Source organism: Scyliorhinus canicula, chromosome 4 (assembly GCF_902713615.1).
Source record: "Scyliorhinus canicula chromosome 4, sScyCan1.1, whole genome shotgun sequence".
Taxonomy (NCBI): Eukaryota; Metazoa; Chordata; class Chondrichthyes; order Carcharhiniformes; family Scyliorhinidae; genus Scyliorhinus; species Scyliorhinus canicula.
In genome coordinates this window covers 148,684,806-148,703,030 of record NC_052149.1, presented here as the reverse complement: position 1 = coordinate 148,703,030, position 18,225 = coordinate 148,684,806, and positions in this window count along the sequence as shown.

Sequence of the window (18,225 nt, the reverse complement as noted above, 5' to 3'; positions counted from 1 at the left end):
CTCAGTGAAAAGAAACATTGCCTCTGGAGTGGATTATCTTTTAAATCATGTGAAAAATCAAACTTGCATTGATATTGATCCTCATTGTTTATCAGTATCCTAAAGTAGATTATAGAGAATGAATTGTTTTGAAGTGCATAAATTGGCTTTATGTGAATCATTGTTGGAGCTACAAACAGCAATTTATTTTCATAGATTTGGAGCACCCAATTATTTTTTTGTTTCCAATTAAGGGACAATTTAGCATGGCCACTCCACCTAATTGCATATCTTTTGGTCGTGAGGGTGAAACCCACGCAGACAGGGAGAATGTGTGCATACCGCACAGACGGGGCCAGGATCGAACCCGGTTACTCAAGAGCTGTAGGCAGCTGTGCTAGCCACTACGCCACTGTGTAGTCCCTACATAAACACCAAAACCAGTAGTATAAATGCAAAAGCTGGAGATCAGAAATAAACACAACATTGCTGGAAATATTCAGTAGGTCCTCTGAAGCAGCAGCAACCAGTTCATCTGTTTCTTGGTGAGTTTTGCTTGAACAGAGAAAACATCTTTGAGTGACCAAGTCGAGTCAGAATGAAGTCCTGCTAATTTCTGTGGTGGTCAAATAGTTAATAAAATCGTGCCAAGAGTGAGACCTTTACTCTGCTAATATTGATATGGTCGATGCTGACACAGCAAATTATATATTGATTTTTGCAGACCCTAGAAGGTCAAAAAAAAGCACTAAGTGCTGGATTGATTTACAAACGGGCTCATTGCATTGTTGCGCATCGTGTGTTTATGCAAAGGCTATGGTCGAAAGAGGAGATGTCATGTAAATAGGTGCATTTTAACTACAGTGTAATGTTTTAGATATGTGCTCTGAACCAGCCTTTATGATTAACATGGTGCTAGAGACCATGGTGTCTGAGGGAGATCACTTTCTCAGATTGTGAAATTCCAGTCGCTGCTATCAGAACAACAGTATTGGAACTCTGGGAGAAGGTTAGTCAGTCTGTCAGCCTGTTGTCTGCAGCACCAACACAAAGAATTTGGTGAGAAAGCAACTGAACTGGACTAGCCATATAAAAACTGGCTACAAGAGTAGGTCAAAGACTAATAGTCTTGCTGTGAGTAACTCATCTGCCTCCTCACGGCCTGTCCACCACCTACATGGCAGAAGTAAAGAGGGTGGTGGAATACTCTTCCCCTTGCCTGGATGAGTGCAGCTCCAACAGTCAAGGAGCTCGACATCATACAGGACAAAGCAGTCTGTTTGGCACCCCATTCACAAACATTCCCTCCACCACCGTTGAACAGTGGCAGCTGAATGTACCAGCTACAAGATGCACTTCAGGAACTCGCCAACACTTCTGAGACAACACCTTCCAAACCCTCTACCCACACCATCTAGTAAAAGGACAAGGGCAGCAGACACCACCTATCAAGTTACTCACCATCCTGACTAGGAAATATATCACCGTTCCTACACTCTCATGGGATCAAAATCCTGGACTCCCCAACAGCACTGTGGCTATACTTGTACCAAATGAACTGCAATGGTTCAAGAAGGCAACTCACCACCACCTTCTCCAGGCAACTAGGGCAATAAATGCTGGCCTGGCCAGTGATGCCCACATCCCTGAAAATAATTTTTAAAGTCTTCTCTACAATTCTGTGAATATTTAGATTCAATTTTACAGGAACAAGCCATTTGTCCAAAAATCTATGTAATAGTGTTTAGCCTCCACACACTTCCTCTCCTGACTTCATCCAACCCTTTCAACGTGGAATTTCAAACGTCTATTGTAAAATTAGAATTGTTGTCGAGCAGATGCGGGGATATTCCAAAGGGAATACAAATGTCAGTGGGTGTAGTGGGGCTGGTCTGGAAAATAGGTACAGCGATAGGCCATTCAGCCTCACTAGCTTGGCCTGCCGTTTAGTGAGATCATGGCTGATCTGTGACCTAATTCCATGGGCATGTTTCTCCGTCCTGTCAGGCCCCTTTTCTGGCACGGTGAACCCCTGTTGGCAGCAGGATACTCTGTCACGGCAGCCGGTCAATGGAGTTTCCCATCATGGCCACCCCCATGTCATCGGGAAATCCACGGGCGTGAGTGTGCTGCGGCGAAGCGGAGGATCCTGCCCCATATATCTACCTTTTGCCCATATCCCTTAATGTTTTTGCTAAACAAAAACCTATCCATCACAGATTTCAAATTAACAACTGATCAAGCTTCAACTGCTGTTTGCGGGAGAAAGTTCCAAACCTCTAACACCCTTTGAGTGAAAAAGTTCTTCCTGACATCTCTCCTGAATAGTTATGCCCCTAGTTTTAGAATCTCCAACCAGTGGAAATAGGTTGGGCGGGATTTTCCAATGATGGGGCTATGTACCCACGCCCTCGAAAAACTTGCGCAAATCACTCTGGACTTACCTGAAGAAAGTCCAGGGTCATTCTCAGATTTGCAGGTGGCTGGTAGGGCCCCAGAGTGCTCCGCGCAGCTCCGGCTGCTAATACGGGGCACTTCCGGTTGGGGGGTCTGCGCATGCGCACGGCGGCGGCCTGTGTCAGCCGCCCCGCAAGACATGGCTGACCCACAGCCTCTTTCAATGGCCAACGACCGGCGCCGCGTCCGATTGGCAGAGGCTCGGGCTTGGAGAATCCCACCCGTTATCTTTATCTACCCTGTCTTTCCCTATTAGTATCTTGAATACTTCGATCAGATCACTCCTTACCTTCTAAATTATAGAGGTAACAGGTCTAATTTGTGTAATCTCTCCTCATAACTCAATCCCTGTAATCCAGGTATAATTTTTGTAAACCTACATTGCACTCCCTCCAAGGCCAAAATACCCTTCCTAAGGTGTGGTGTCCAGACCTGCTCACAGTACTCCAAGTGGGATCTAGCCAGGGTTTTGTATAACTACAGCATAACCCCTGTGTCTTTATATTCCAAACCCCTAGATATAAAGGCTAACATTCCATCAGCCTTTTTGATTATTTTCTCTACTTTTTCCTGCATTTTAAGGACCTATGCCCCTGAACTCTCAAGCCTCTTTGGACATCCACTGCCCCCAGCCTCTTTCCATTTAGAAAGTACTCTGCTCTATCTTTTTTTGGTCCAAAATGGATAACCTCACACTTGCTTACATTAAGTTCCATCTGCCACAATTTTGACCATTCACTTAGTCTGTCAATATCTCTTTGCAATTTTTTGTTATCGTCGCAGCCATCTACAATGCCACCTAACTTTGTCTCATCCACATATATGGCTATATGACTTTCTATGCCATCATCCAAGTATTAATGAATAGTGTGAATGATTTACACCCCAACACTGGTCCCTGTGGTACACCACTAGTCATCTCCTGCCAACTAGAGTATTTACCCATTATCCCCACTCTCTCACCTGCCACTCAACCAATTTCCTAACCATGTGGGCTTCCACCTTAGTTAACAGTCACTTTTGTGGGACTTTATCAAATGCATCTGGAAGTCCATGTAAATGACATCCATAGACATTCCACTGTTCTATGGGTCAGATGATATTTCCAAGGGCCGGTGCAGGCTTGATGGGCCAAATGGCCTCCTTCTGCACTGTAAATTCTATGATTCTATGTTCACCCTCCCCCTTCAGAATGCTCTGCCCATTCAGAGACATCCTGGACGCTGACACCAGGGAGGCAACATAACATCCTGGAGTCTCTTTCACATCAACAGAAGCATCTGTCTGTGCCCCTGACTATAGAGTCCCCTATAACTCTTGCTCTTCTATGCTTTGTCCTTCCCTGCTTAACAATAGAGCAAGCCTTGGTGCCACTGTTCTGGCTGCTCCTGTTATTTTCCCCTGATAGGCCATCCCCCCCCCAACAGTATCCAAAATGTTATAATTGTTAGAGAGGAGGACAGCAACAGGGGATTCCTGCACTGACTTCCTGCCACTTCTAGCGGTCACCCATCTACATACCTGCACCTTTGGTGTAACCAAGTCTCTAAAATTCCTGTCTATGACATTTCCGCCACCTGTATGCTCCTAAGTGCATCAAACTGCTGCTCCAACTGAAACATGCGGTCTGTGAGAAGCTGCAATTGGGTGCACTTCCCGCAGCTGTAGATGTCTGGAATGCTGGACGCTTCATGGACATCCCACAACTCACAAGTGAAGCAGATTACCCATCTAACTGCCGTTTCTGGAACTAATTAATTATGCAGGCTTTCTGCTGCATTGTATGCTGGGTGAGTCACTGGCTAGTTCAGCAGACCCCAGCCAGTAAAGCTGTCTTGGAAATGAGATGGAGCAAGAGGGGAACTATTGTGTACTCAACATTACTTTAAATTTCAACTGACAGTCTCCTCACTCAACAATGATAGTTTCAAGTGGATCTTAGTTTGTTTTATTTTCATGGGCATCTCTGGCTAGGCCAGCATTTTTATTGCCCATCCCTAATTGCCCTTGGTGGGGTGAGAAATCATCTTGAACCACTGCAGGTCTGTTGTCTGTTCCAGGATTTTGACTCAGTGACAGTGAAGGAACAGCGATATAGTTCTGGGTCAGGTCGGTGTGAGCACCTTTGCAGGTGTGTTCCATGATAAAATGTATTGTTTAAATAAATGTTTACATTGAAACTTTCTGCAATCTGCATAAAGGTAAAGTTATTTCAGGACATGTTTTAATCAACATTTTAATATTCCAAAACGTAAAACAAGCCCCATTTCTGGTGGAACCCCTCATTTCCCCGCTGGAGCAAATTTCACCTTCCCCAAATACAGGAACTCCATTAGATCCCCCAGCCACCCCAAGGCACAGGGGTAAGAAGCTGACGTCCACCCCAACAGGACCCACCTGCGAGCAATCAACGAGGCAAAGGCTAAGACACTGCAGCTCCGGTAGGTTCAACACCCCGAATATGGCCTCTAGGGGAACCAGCCCCAATTTCATATGCCGAACCTCGGACATGGTGCTGGAAAATAACCCCCTCCACCCCCACCATTTACGGTAGCGAGGGATAGGAATAGGTATTTGGGGATTCAGGTGGCGAGGGAATGGATGGGGCTCTATAAGTGGAACTTAACGAAGCTGATGAAGGAGGCCAGGGAGGATCTTAAGCGGTGGGATAAACTGCACTTAACGTTGGCGGGGAGGGTCCAAGTGGTGAAAATGAATATTCTGCCGAGGTTCTTGTTTATTTTTCAGGCTCTCCCAATCTTTACTCCAAAGGCCTTTTTTCAGAAAGTGGACATGATCATTTCAGACTTTTTATGGGCGGGGAAGGTGCCAAGGGTGGGGAGGACACTGCTATAGAGGCAGAGGCAGCAGGGGGACGGGGTTGGCATTGCCGAACTTGCTTCATTATTATTCGGCAGCGAATGTGGACAAGGTGCGGCAGTCATGAGAAGGAAAAGGTGTAGAGTGGGTTAGGATGGAGGAGGGATCTTGTAATCTAGTTTGAGGGCTATGGTGATCACAGTGCTGCCAATTGCTCCAAGTAGGTAATCAGGGGGCCCGGTGGTGCAGTCCACGGTGAAGATATGGAATCAGTTGAGGCATTTTAGGGTGGACGGGATATAGGTGTTAACGGCGCTGTGCGAGAATCATGGGTTTGAGCCGGGGGGGGGGGGGGGGGGGGGGGGGGGGGATGGATAGTGTATACAGGAGGTGGAGGGAAGTGGGGCTCGTCAAGGTGAGAGATCTGTATTTGGAGGAAGAGTTCGCCAGTCTGGAGGAGCTAAGGGAGAGGGTAGAGCTGCCAAGGGGGAGTGAGTTCAGGTATCTGCAGGTTAGGGACTTTGCGCAAAAGGTCTGATGGAGGTTCCCTAGGTTGCCGGGATACACCCTGCTGGAGTGTCTGCTGCTTCCAGATGTGGAAGGGGAGGGAATAATTGGCTGGGGGAGCAGGGAGGCGAGCGGGTGGAAAAGATCAAGGAGAAATGGGAAGCAGAGTTGGGAGGGGCGATCAACTGGGGAGTATAGAGTACGGCGCTGCATAGGGTAAACGGGACCTCCTCTTGTGCAAGGATGAGCCTGATACAATTTAAGGTGGTGCACAGGGTGATATGACTCGGGCGAGAATGAGTGGGTTCTTTCAGGGGGTAGCAGATGAGTGTGTGAGATGTGGGCGGGGCCCAGAGAATCACGTGCACATGTTTTGGGGTTGCGAAAAATTGGTAAGATTCTGGGCGGGAGTGTTCGATGTCTTAGCCAGGGTAGTGAAGGAGGAGGTGGAAATATTTGGTGTTTCAGAGAAGCCCGAGCTCATGGAGAGGAGGAAGGCTGATGTCGTGGCCTTCGCCTCTCTAATAGCACGGCGACAAATGAAGTGGCGGTCGGCCTGTACCACTTCCTGCGGTTAGATTTTACAGGGTGCATATGACTCGGGCGAGAATGAGTGGGTTCTTTCAGGGGTAGCCGATGAGTGTAAGAGGTGTCGGCGGGGGCCAGAGAATCATGCGCACATGTTTTGGGGCTGTGAAAAATTGGGAAGATTCTAGGCGGGAGTGTTTGCGGTCTTAGCCAGGATAGTGGAGGAGGCAGTGGACCCGGACCCTTTGGTGGCGATATTTGGGGTTTCAGAGAAGCCGGAGCTCATGGAGAGGAGGAACGCCGATGTCATGGCCTTCGCCTCTCTGATTGCACAGCGACTAATTTTGCTGGAGTGGCGGTCGCCATCGCCACGGGGGGTAGCAACATGGTTGGGTGACCTGTACGACTTCCTGCGGTTAGAGAAGATAAAGTATGAGTTAAGGGGCTCAGCAGGGGAGTTTGAGAAAAGGTGGGGGATGTTTGTGACCGTGTTTGAGGTGCAGGGGTGTGGGGAGGAGGGGGGGGGGGGGGGGGTGATGGGGAGGGGGGTGAAAAAGGAGAAAAACCTGTACAAACTGTATAGTTGATTGTTGGGAAGAATGTTTTTGGAGGTGTTTCTTTGCTGTAACCTACTGGGATACAATTTTGAATAAAATGCATTTTAAAAAAAAGAAAGAGCAAAGATGATAAGATAGTTGACATGTCAGTCAGATGGTTATCGGAATGAAATGTACTAAGCGGAATAGCTTTTGAGAAAGAATCGGACCAATTTACCCGAATGTTTTAATCACAACTTGTCAAAAATAAATATTTTCTGCTTATTGAATGTTAAAAAGAAAATTGTAGTAGTGAAGGGAGGGACAGATTGGCAGCCAAACATTCCAGGATTTAGATGTTTCAGGTGAGATAGAGGGGGATGTGAAAGGGGTGGGGGAGTTACACGAAAGGTTAAAGAGAATGTCACAGCTGTACTGCGGGAGGGCACCTCGGTCCCTGGGCAGCACGGTAGCATTATGGATAGCACAATTGCTTCACAGCTCTAGGCTCCCAGGTTCGATTCCGGCTTGGGTCACTGTCTGTGCGGAGTCTGCACATCCTCCCCGTGTGTGCCTGGGTTTCCTCCGGGTGCTCCGGTTTCCTCCCACAGTCCAAAGATGTGCAGGTTAGGTGGATTGGCCATGATAAATTGCCCTTAGTGTCCAAAGTTTCCCTTAGTGTTGGGTGAGGTTACTGGGTTATGGGGATAGGGTGGAGGTGTTGACCTTGGGTAGGGTGCTCTTTCCAAGAGCCGGTGCAGACTCGATGGGCCGAATGGCCTCCTTCTGCACTGTAAATTCGATGAAAACCTCAGAGGGCTCATGCAGTGAGGCAATATGGGTAGAGCTCAGGAAAAGGAAGGGTGCAGTCACAATGTTGGGGGTTTACTACAGGCCTCCCAACAGCCAGCAGGAGATAGAGGAGTAGATATGTGGGCAGATTTTGGAAAGGTGCAAAAGCAACAGGATTGTTGTGGTGGGTGATTTTAACTTCACCTCAATTGACTGGGACTCACTTAGTGCTAGGGGCTTGGGTGGATACATTGGGGGAACACTAATTATAACAATATGGGGCAGAAACTGAAGGATCTAGATTGGGGATAGGTGTTAGAGGGTAAATCAACATCTGGCATGTTGGAGGCTTTCAAATGTCAGTTGATAGGAATTCGGGACCGGCATGTTCTTGTGAGGATGAAGAATAAGTATGGCAAGTTTCGGGAACCTTGGATAATGGGGGATATTGTGAGGCTAGTCCAAAAGAAAAAGGAAGTATGTGTAAGCGCTAGAAGGCTGGGACCAGACGAAGTCCATGAGAAATATAAGGAAAGTAGAAAGGAACTCAAGCAAGCAGTCAGGTGAGATTCCTGTATGTGGTGGCGGCCAGGAGGGATGTCGTCTTCCCCCAAGGGTCCCGGAGGATGAGCCACAAGGCTGCCAGTGCTGCCTGGAATGAAGTGGCGGCAGCAGTCAGCTCAGGGAGTGTGACCAGGAGGACTGGCCTTCAGTGCAGGAAAAAGGTCAACAACCTACACCGGGTAGCACAAATTAGTAGACACCAACGCACCCCCTCCTCCCCGAGACCCGCCCCCCCTTAATTGTCACAATATGTGGATATTGTAAAGCACATCAAGGGTTAATGTAATGTTACTACTCTAGTCACTAGATGGTGCTATAGAGCAACCATATAAATATCACATGCCTCCTTGACTTCTGGGAGATAGATGGAGCTAGATGGAGAGAATGGAAGAGAGCACGGCAGAGTAGTTGTGAGATAGCTGAACTAATAGTACAGTTAATAGTGTCGATGTGTAGTGTAATCTTTACTTAACTAATTCCTTAGTAATATGCCCAAATCTAATTCAATGTAGGGTAAGAAATTAGCTTTGTTTATTAAATACAGCTTGTTTTTCTTTGTTAGCACTACAACCTTCACCATCCTGAAAGAACTAAAACAAAAAATACAACAGCATCCACTCCCCTTCCTCCTCCAACCCCCCCAACCCCTCCTTCACATTTCCCTCCCCCACCACTGTGAACCACGCGTTTCTCTAACGATGCCCTCTCTGTGCCTTCTCAGGAAAAGCTCTCCCACAATCGGCGGAAGAGGGTCCAGACTGGCGGTGGGGTGCTGGACATTAGAATCCTCACCTTCTTTGAGAGGCAGGCCCTGGAGGTGACCGAGGGCGGTCACAACACTGCGCTCCACCCTGAGGACCTTTCAAACGCGAGTACTGATTGCCTGACTGAATGACCCATCCCTTCCACTGACCATATTGTCCATTCTCCCGCAAGTCCTCCAGCCAACGGAGCCGGCCTGTCCCGGCTGGCACCTTCGCCTGACTCCGAGGAGAACACCTCAGAGGGGAGGTCCGAGGATGCAACTGTTACAGTCGTGGCACAGCTGTCATCCCCACCCTCCACCAGCGCACACACCTCAGTGGTAAATATTGATGGTCAGACGCCTGGGGCACAATCTGGTGAGCACCACACTGGTGAAGGCAGGAACCTCCTGGTAAAACAGCAGTTTGAGGTCTGCTGGAATCCAGGTCCCAGCTTGGTCCCAGCCTGATACTAAGCCTCTGGAGGTGGGTAACCCGGAGCTGATGGAGACGATAGGGAGCGGCCAGGTCATTCAGGGGAATATGTCAGCGTCACTCCAGCAGATCCATAGATGCTTGGAGGAGTCCCAGAAGCTACAGGCACAGGAGACGGCACCAGCAATGAGTTGCACTGAGGCCAACACTGCCAGGGTGGCAACCGCAGTGGAGAGCCTGGTGCACAACGTCGGTACTATTAGTGAAGGTGTCCTAGGCATCGCGCAGTCGGTGACGGCCACGGCTGAGGGTCTCAACAGAATGTCGGACTCGTTGGGGAATGTCAACCACTACCAGGCCGACCTTGATGAGGTTCTGTGGGACATGTCCCACTCTCAGATGGGCATGGCCGAGGCTCGACCCAGTCGCAGGTGGACATTACTGAGGTGCTACAGAGCGTAACCCAGCCATTGGGGGATGTGTTCCAGCCACTGAGGAGCATCACCGAGGTCGTTGATACCAATGGTACAGATATTGGGGAACTGCCAAGGTTGACAGAGCCACATGATACAGAGGCAGCTGGGGCTCGAACCTGCTGCCCCTCCACCTCAAGGTGAACCCGAGGGTTCTATCGGCAGCCACCGGGAGGAGAAAGCGCTGAGTGCCAAACTGGACCCATCCCATGGAGTGGCGACGGTGGCCACCAGCTCCCCCGAGTTCCACCCCTCTGATGTGACTGCCTCTCGCAGCCAGCACACGGGACAGGGTTACACGGCTGTGCATGATCCACTGACAGATGAGCCGGGGTTCTCCAGCCCAAGAGCTCCCAGAGGATGCCCGCCATGGGCATCAAAGGCCATGGGATGAGGTAAGCAGTTGGCTGGCTCTACCTCAGATGTGCATCCTGGTGACACACGTAGATGTCGATGTAGCGGTAGAGCTAGGAGGGCCAAGCACATTGAGGAACACCGTGGGGGGAGGGTGGTCATAGGTAGGTAGGGAGTGGGGCGGTTGGGGGGGGGAGGGGGGGCGAAGGGTTGGGGGGGGTTGGGGGGTTGTGGGGGAGCGGCACCACTAGGAGTGGGGTATTGTACAGCAAACTAAAATCTTTTTTGTACAACCATTATGATGCCTCTGTCACTTTCTTCCGCAATGCGGGCTGAATTGAACATAGAATGAACATAGAATATACAGTGCAGAAGGAAGCCATTCGGCCCATCGAGCCTGCACCGGCCCATGATAAGAGCACCCCATTTAAGCCCAGAACACCGCCCCATACCCGTAACCCAGCAACCCCACCCAACCCCTTTGGACACTAAGGGCAATTTAGCATGGCCAATCCACCTAACCTGCAAGTCTTTGGACTGTGGGAGGAAACCGGAGCACCCGGAGGAAACCCACGCAGACACGGGGAGAACGTGCGGACTCCGCACAGACAGTGACCCAAGCCGGGAATCGAACCTGGGACCCTGGAGCTGTGAAGCGACAATGCTAACCACTGTGCTACCATGCCGCCCATATCTCCACGCAACCCCCCCACCCCAACTCCCCATAGCACTCATCCACTCTCCAGCTGTGGACGTGTCGCCGGAGCTGTGTCCCAACCCCTGGCTGTTCGGATGTTGCATTTGGTGTTGCTACCCGCAGTGTTCAAACACAGTGCCCAGGCATCGCGGTCTTATTGGGATGCCAGCCAATGACATCTACATGCTACACGGCCCGTCCACCCATGGGAATCCGCTTGGCAGCTGTGAAGTGCTCACTTAACCACGATTGCCAATTATCTGTCAGCAATAGCCTTCAGCCGTGCAGCCAGAAGCCTCAGCAGTCGGCGGGGTTATGGGTGGTCGGTGGGGCAGACGGGCAGGGAGAAAGGTTGCCCCCGGAATTGGAACACACGATCCAGGGTTGGCATGGTGGTGACTTGAATGGTTGCCCCCCCCCCAGCACCTCCCCCCTCCCCAACTCGCCCATGGCGACACAAACCTGCGGAGAGTCTCCCACCCTCTGCTGAGGGCATCCTACCCCCCCTACCGAGCACAGGGGCAAGCCCAGCACCCCCAAATTCTTTGCCTGTGAGCAATGATGGCTACTCACCTCCTCAGCTCCTTCCAGAAACCCTTCTGCCAGGTTCATGTTTCTCTAAAGGAGTAATAATCGGCGCCAGCACTCGCTGGGGAGGCCGCTGAATGATGGGAGGCCATTGGATATGGGGTCGTTCTCGTTAATTGTATGGAAATGGGGCTTTAGTGGTGATAATTTGTTTCTCGCCACGCTATGGCGAGATTCTGATTTTGCTGAGGGGAGTGGCCAGTTGCATCCCGAAACTGTTTGGCGCCTGGGGCAAATCTAATTTTTGGCCTCTCCTGCTATTCACCGGAGAATCACCCCCATCCAGTAAATGGCAGAACCCTTCAGAATACTGACAGGCAGAGGGGTCTGGGTGTACATGTCCTCAGGTCACTGAAAGTTCCAACGCAGGTGAAGAAGGTAGTAAAGAGGCATACGGCATGCTTGCCATCATCGGACTGAAAAATTGGCAAGTCATGCTGCAGCTGTATAGAACCTTAGTTCGGCCACACTTGGAATATAGTGTTCAATTCTGGTCGCCACATTACCAGAAGGATGTGGAGGCATTGGAGAGGGTGCAGAAGAGATTTCCCAGGATGTTGCCTTGTTTGGAGGTCATGAGCTTTGAGGAGAGGTTGGATAAACTCGTTTTGTTTGCACTGGAATGACGGAGTTTGAGGGGCGACCTGATAGAGGTCTACAAAATTATGAGGGGTACGGATGGAATGGATAATCAGAAGCTTTTTCCCAGCATGGAAGAGTTTATTACTGGGGGACATAGGTTTAAGTTGTGAGAGGCATTTTTTACACAGAGGGTAGTAGGTTCTGGAACTGGCTGCTGGAGCAGGTGGTGGGAGCAGGTACAATAGTGACGTTTAAGTGGCATCTTGACAAATACATTGAATAAGATGGAAATAGAGGGATAAGGACCCCGGAAGTGTAGGGTTTAGGTTAGAAAGGCAGCATGGTTGGCGCAGGTTTGGAGGGCCGAATGACAAGTGCCTGTGCTTTACTTTTCTTTGTTGTTTGACTGGCTGCTCAGTTGAGTCAGTAATTTTTGAAGTGGCCACTGAAGGGTGCTGCTGTCCCACTCCAATGTTTCCCTCTGACTGATGCAGACCCACAATTGACTGAATCTGATACCTAAAGGGTGGGTGTGGGGTGCAAAAGAGAGCGCGAGAGATTTAAAAACACCATTGCAATCACAATTGATCTTTTACACTGAGGATCAGGGATACAGGGTAAAGCCAGGGGAATGGCACTAAGTCATGGGCAGCACGGCAGCACAAGTGGATAGCACTGTGGCTTCACAGCGCCCGGGCCCCAGGTTCGATTCCCGGCTTGGGCTACTGTCTGTCTGGAGTCTGCACGTTCTCCCAGTGTTTGCGTGGGTTTACTCAGGGTGCTCCAGTTTCCTCCCACATGTTCCGAAAGACGTGCAATAGGTAATTTGGACATTCTGAATTCTCCCTCTGTGTGCCGAACAGGCGCCAGAGTGTGGCGACTAGGGGATTTTTACACTAACTTAATTGCAGTGTTAATGTAAGCCTACTTGTGACTAAAGATTCTTCTTATTATTATGCTCTTTTGGACAGCCGGGGCAGACATGATGGGCCAAATGGCCTCCTTCTGCGGCGTCGCTATTCTGCGATGCTCGGATTATGCCGCATTGAGTTCACTTAATTTTCTCAGTATGCTGAGTAAACGTAGGGAGCAACTGTTCCACGAAAATACCTGCATGATTCCAGATGCCGATGGGAATAAATTCACACCACAGCTGGTGGGTTTGATGAAAGTCGGGATCCTCCGCTTTGCCAGCAGCCCGGGGATTTCCCGACAGTGTTGGGGTGCCCGCAATGGGAAACCCCATTGGCCGGCTGTAGGGATGGAGAATCCCGCCCAAGATATTTTTCCTTAAGAAGTGCAACTGACATTAGTCCCTTATGCTTGTATAAATTTCCATTGTTTTCCACCCTTTACTTCCTTAACTTCTGCATTCCTGCTCTATTCCAGGCTGGCGATATTCTCAAGGATGCTACATATTAGTCATGGAGCAGTGTAGTATGCGTTTATTATGCTAGGTTCGTCTCAAGAGCAATTTGCTTTTGGCAAAATAGGAATTGCTTGATGGAAAAAGATGAACGCCCAGCTTCTTCACCTTCTCCCATCCTGGTAGCTGCGTGATTCAAGATAATGGAGGGTTTTTTTGACAATTGTTAGAAATGCATTTTTATTGATTGATCTACAACAGACACAGAGGTGATGTGGGGAAATCCCAATGGTGATAAACTTTGGGAACCATAGGTCCAAAGCCACCCGACTACATTTATCGTATATCATGACTCCAATTGCTCATGTACTGTATCCCAAAATGTTATCCTCTGAATAAATCCTGTGTTATTTGAATTTTAATGAATCAGCACTACCTATTTTCAATGTTTCCCTCAGAAATATAGAAACATGGAAAATAGGAGCAGGAGGAGATCATTCAGCCCTTCGAGCGTGCTACCCCATTCATTATGATCATGGCTGGTCATCCAACTCATTAACCTGCTGCCGCTTTATCCCCGTATTCTTTGATTCCTTTAGCCTCAAGTGCTCCTTCCTTAAAACATACATGGTGGGATTCTTCGTTCCTGAGGCAGGATTCATAGACTTCCGTAGACAGCAAAACAGGCACTGCACCTGGACCGATTCAGCGACTGTGGAGGAGCTAGCACCGGCACCACATGGAACACAATCAATTCCGATGAGAGACGGTGGAGGATTCACCCCCACAATGCAAAAGATGTGCAGGGTAGGTGGATTGGCCAAGCTAAATTGCCCCTTAATTGGAAAGAACATAATTGGGTACTCTAAATTTTTTAAAAAAGAGATAAGTAATGCGAAGCAGGATTCAACTTGACCCGCCTGCTAATGAATACAGACAATGAACAGCTTGGGGAGCACTGGCTACCTGCACATATCAAGATCCACCCATCTTGTTAAGATCAATAATAGTATATGGTGGAGGCATAATACAGCAGCTTGCCTTTTACCTTCAGCAAATTAATGCTTCATTTTTTTCATTAGGTTACAAACTCCTTATAGTTTCTCCTCCCCAACTCAACCATTCCAACTCTGCCCCTTTATATTCTTTTTGAGGTTGAACAAATGATCGTCGTCTGTCTTTAATTGCTGATATATTGACACATAGGATTCTCAGAAAAATGCAGTGCATATTTCCAGGCTATGAGACCACAGTGATATTTTTAAAAGCACTTCCAAAATATTTTCTACTTCTGGTGCAGAACGACACTTGCGTGTCAAGAAATTGCAATACCCAGCATGTGACTTTCTTTAATTAGGTAAAGTTGATCGAGAACAAAGAAAATCTCTCCAAGTTAAAAGGTTGGAAGGCTCTGACAAATATATTAAATCCTGAATATTTAACTCTTTCAGATGATTTAATGGATTGAAAACAAAGGAGTCCCACAGAATGTAGAAAATACCCCCATTCACCAGAAATGCTGTGGTGTGCTGTTTCATTATAGGGTGAGATTCTCTGCCCTCTCCGCAGCATGTTTCTTGGCAGCAGGAGGCGACCTGCCGCTGGCCAGTGGAGACATCCTCTGGTCCCGTTGCTGTCAATGGGATTTCCCATTGAATCCATTCCAAGTTGCTGGGAAACCTGCGGTGAGGGACCGCAAAATCCCGTCCACGTGAAGAGCAGGCAGATCTCGGCCATTATATATGCAGGGGCTGAAATTCAGATATACTGGCAAAGCCTCGCTAAAATATATATAGATTGGAATTATTTTTCCGTTTGCTGATGACGGGATTGTCTAGTCCCTCTGGCAGTGCACCCCCCCCTCTTCCCCCCGTTCCCCCCGTTGTGGGTTTACTGGAGATGTGGGATGGCTTTAATGGGAAATCCCACTTTCAGTGGAGAGAGCAGAGAATCTAGCCGCCATCGCACTCGCATCGCCTCCCACCACAGAGAAACAGGTGGCTGGGAGGCTGGAAAGTCCAGCCCAAAATAAGAGAAAGACTGGCTGTTGTATAAATCTTTCACAATCTCAGGACACACCCAAAGTGCTTTATACTGTTACATACATTTGGAGGGTAGCTATTGGTGTAATGTAGGGAATATGACAGACAAAGTTGCACACAGCAAGGTTCCATAATCAGCAATGCAATGGTGACCAGATAATATGCTTCATTGAGGGAAAGGTGTTAGCAAGAATACCGGACATTTTCCCTGCTCGTCGTGAAAGTAATTTGGTAGTGTTCATCGGTTTGTTGCAGCTATGTTCATTATGCCAGTCTGGTAACTGACCCTTGCCTGATTGTTTTTGTGTGTGGGTGGATCTAAAGACACCATACTTGGAATGTTCTAGAAAGGATCTGGGCTCTGAGTTGCGAAGATGTATGTATTGGAATTCCTGTATGTTCTGGGATGTTTTAAAATATTGTTAATAAATATTTAGAGCAAGAGTTATCATTGCATTGTTCTGACCTAATTCAATAATGAAAGCCGTATTGCAACCTGGTGCATACATAACACAAAGTGGCAGGAAAGACGGTTGAGAAAACTTTAACTTTGTGAGCTCCAGAACCATTTTTTTCATTGTTGGTAGATTCTCCCATGTTATGGGAGTGATGGATTTTGGGGTTCAATACCTACTTTCTCACTATAGAAGTGAACTGTTTCGATAGAACAACGACCTGTAAGAAGGTGACAGTTGTATATTGTTTCGCAGCAGAAGCCCAGCGAATACTTGAGCAGCTCATAAAAGATGCATCAACATTTATATGAAGGCAAGTGCTCTTGAAAAATACTTTGGCCTAAAACAGTGTTTATAGAATGGTATACATTCCTTCAAAGATCCCGGGGCAATTGGCTTCCACAGGTAAATTTTGTACACCATGCAACATATTAATTAATTTATTTATTTATTTTAATTTAGAGTATCCCAATTCATTTTTTCCAATTAAGGGACAATTTAGCGCAGTCAATCCACCTAGTCTGCACATCTGTGGGTTGTGGGGGCGAAACCCACGCAAACACGGGGAGAATGTGCAAACTCCACACCGACAGTGACCCAGAGCCGGGATTGAACCTGGGACCTCGGCGAACATACTAATTTATGACCAATTAATGGGAAAGACTTCAATTACATTAATTAGGAAACATCCCCTCATGGAAGATGATTATTTGAGCTTGGAAAAAGCAACAACTTTGGTTGTACAAATTAGGTTTGAAGAGGTTACACAGAATTTGCACCCTTATACCCAGGGTAGCAGACACAGCTTGACCAGCCACTTCAAGTGCAAGTGTTACAGACAAGGGAATCTCAGAAATCTTATCAGCACATGGACAGCTATATTCAAAACTGTGCATAAAGTGTCAAAATGTTTATCGGCTCACAACACAATGACCAGTTGGAGGGTAAAAGTGGAACGCATGCTTAAAGTGGAATCATTTTGAAAAGTGTGTAGGTTTGACATGTGGAAGAGTCTTTTCCTGAGAATTAGGTACAACATGCATGTACCATCTCAAAAGACCAGGTCATTTTAAGGAATGCTAATATTGTGGGCAAGGATTTTCCCACAGAAATGTGAGCAAAATCTATAAAAAGTCACAATCTGAAGAGAGACCATTCCAGTGTGAGAAGTGGAAGACAATGGACATGATTTAATGGCTGCATTGTGCCCAGTGCGGACCCAGGCGTGCTGGTTAATTAGCGGGAGGGGCCAAAATCAGGATCCACGCTAGACATGTACTGGTTTGCAATCTAACTGGCCCGCTCCCAGTTGTGGATTCCGGATAATGCCCAGACGTGGCGAGACACCAGCTGAGACCAATTAAACCCAATCTCATTAGTGAGAGGGCAGTCAAATCTAATGGCTACCCGGGAACTAACCGGCTCTCCAGTGAGAAGTCATGCAGGCGCCACTGAGCACTCCTTTATAAAAATAGGAAACTAGCACAATGGCTGCTAAGGGGAGCTGAGGAGGTGAGTAGCCATTTGCATTCCCCGGCATGCAGCTGATGACCGGGTCACATCAGGCGGCTGGGTGTCATAGGTCGGGTGTCGTCTCTGTGCTGGACAGTGAGGGGCGTAGTGTCTATAGGGCCTTCAGGCCATCCTCCAATATTGTGTATGTCCATAACAGGGGCAACTACAGCTGCTGCCTGTCTGTCCTACCAAACACTCTCAGGGAGTGAGCCCTGTTTGTGGTTATATGGTGAAGATCACTTTAACTGCCTTTGACTGTGAGCAGCCTCAAGCTTCACAGCCGAAGGCTATAACTCTCAAGGAATTGACATAAAAGCAAATTACTGTGGATGCTGGAATCTGAAACCAAAAGAGAATTGGCATTGTTAGATATAGAACATAGAACAGTACAGCACAGAACAGGCCCTTCGGCCCTCAATGTTGTGCCGAGCCAGGATCACCCTACTCAAACCCACATATCCACCCTATACCCGTAACCCAACAACCCCCCCTTAACCTTACTTTTTTTAGGACACTACGTGCAATTTAGCATGGCCAATCCACCTAACCCGCACATCTTTGGACTGTGGGAGGAAACCGGAGCACCCGGAGGAAACCCACACACACACGGGGAGGATGTGCAGACTCCGCACAGACATTGACCCAAGCCGGAATCGAACCTGGGACCCTGGAGCTGTGAAGCAATTGTGCTATCCACAATGCTACCATGCTGCCATATAAAATGAAGGACACCATTTTAAAAGGATGCAGGAGCAGAGGGAACTGAGGATGGATGTTGATGGTGAGAGGGCA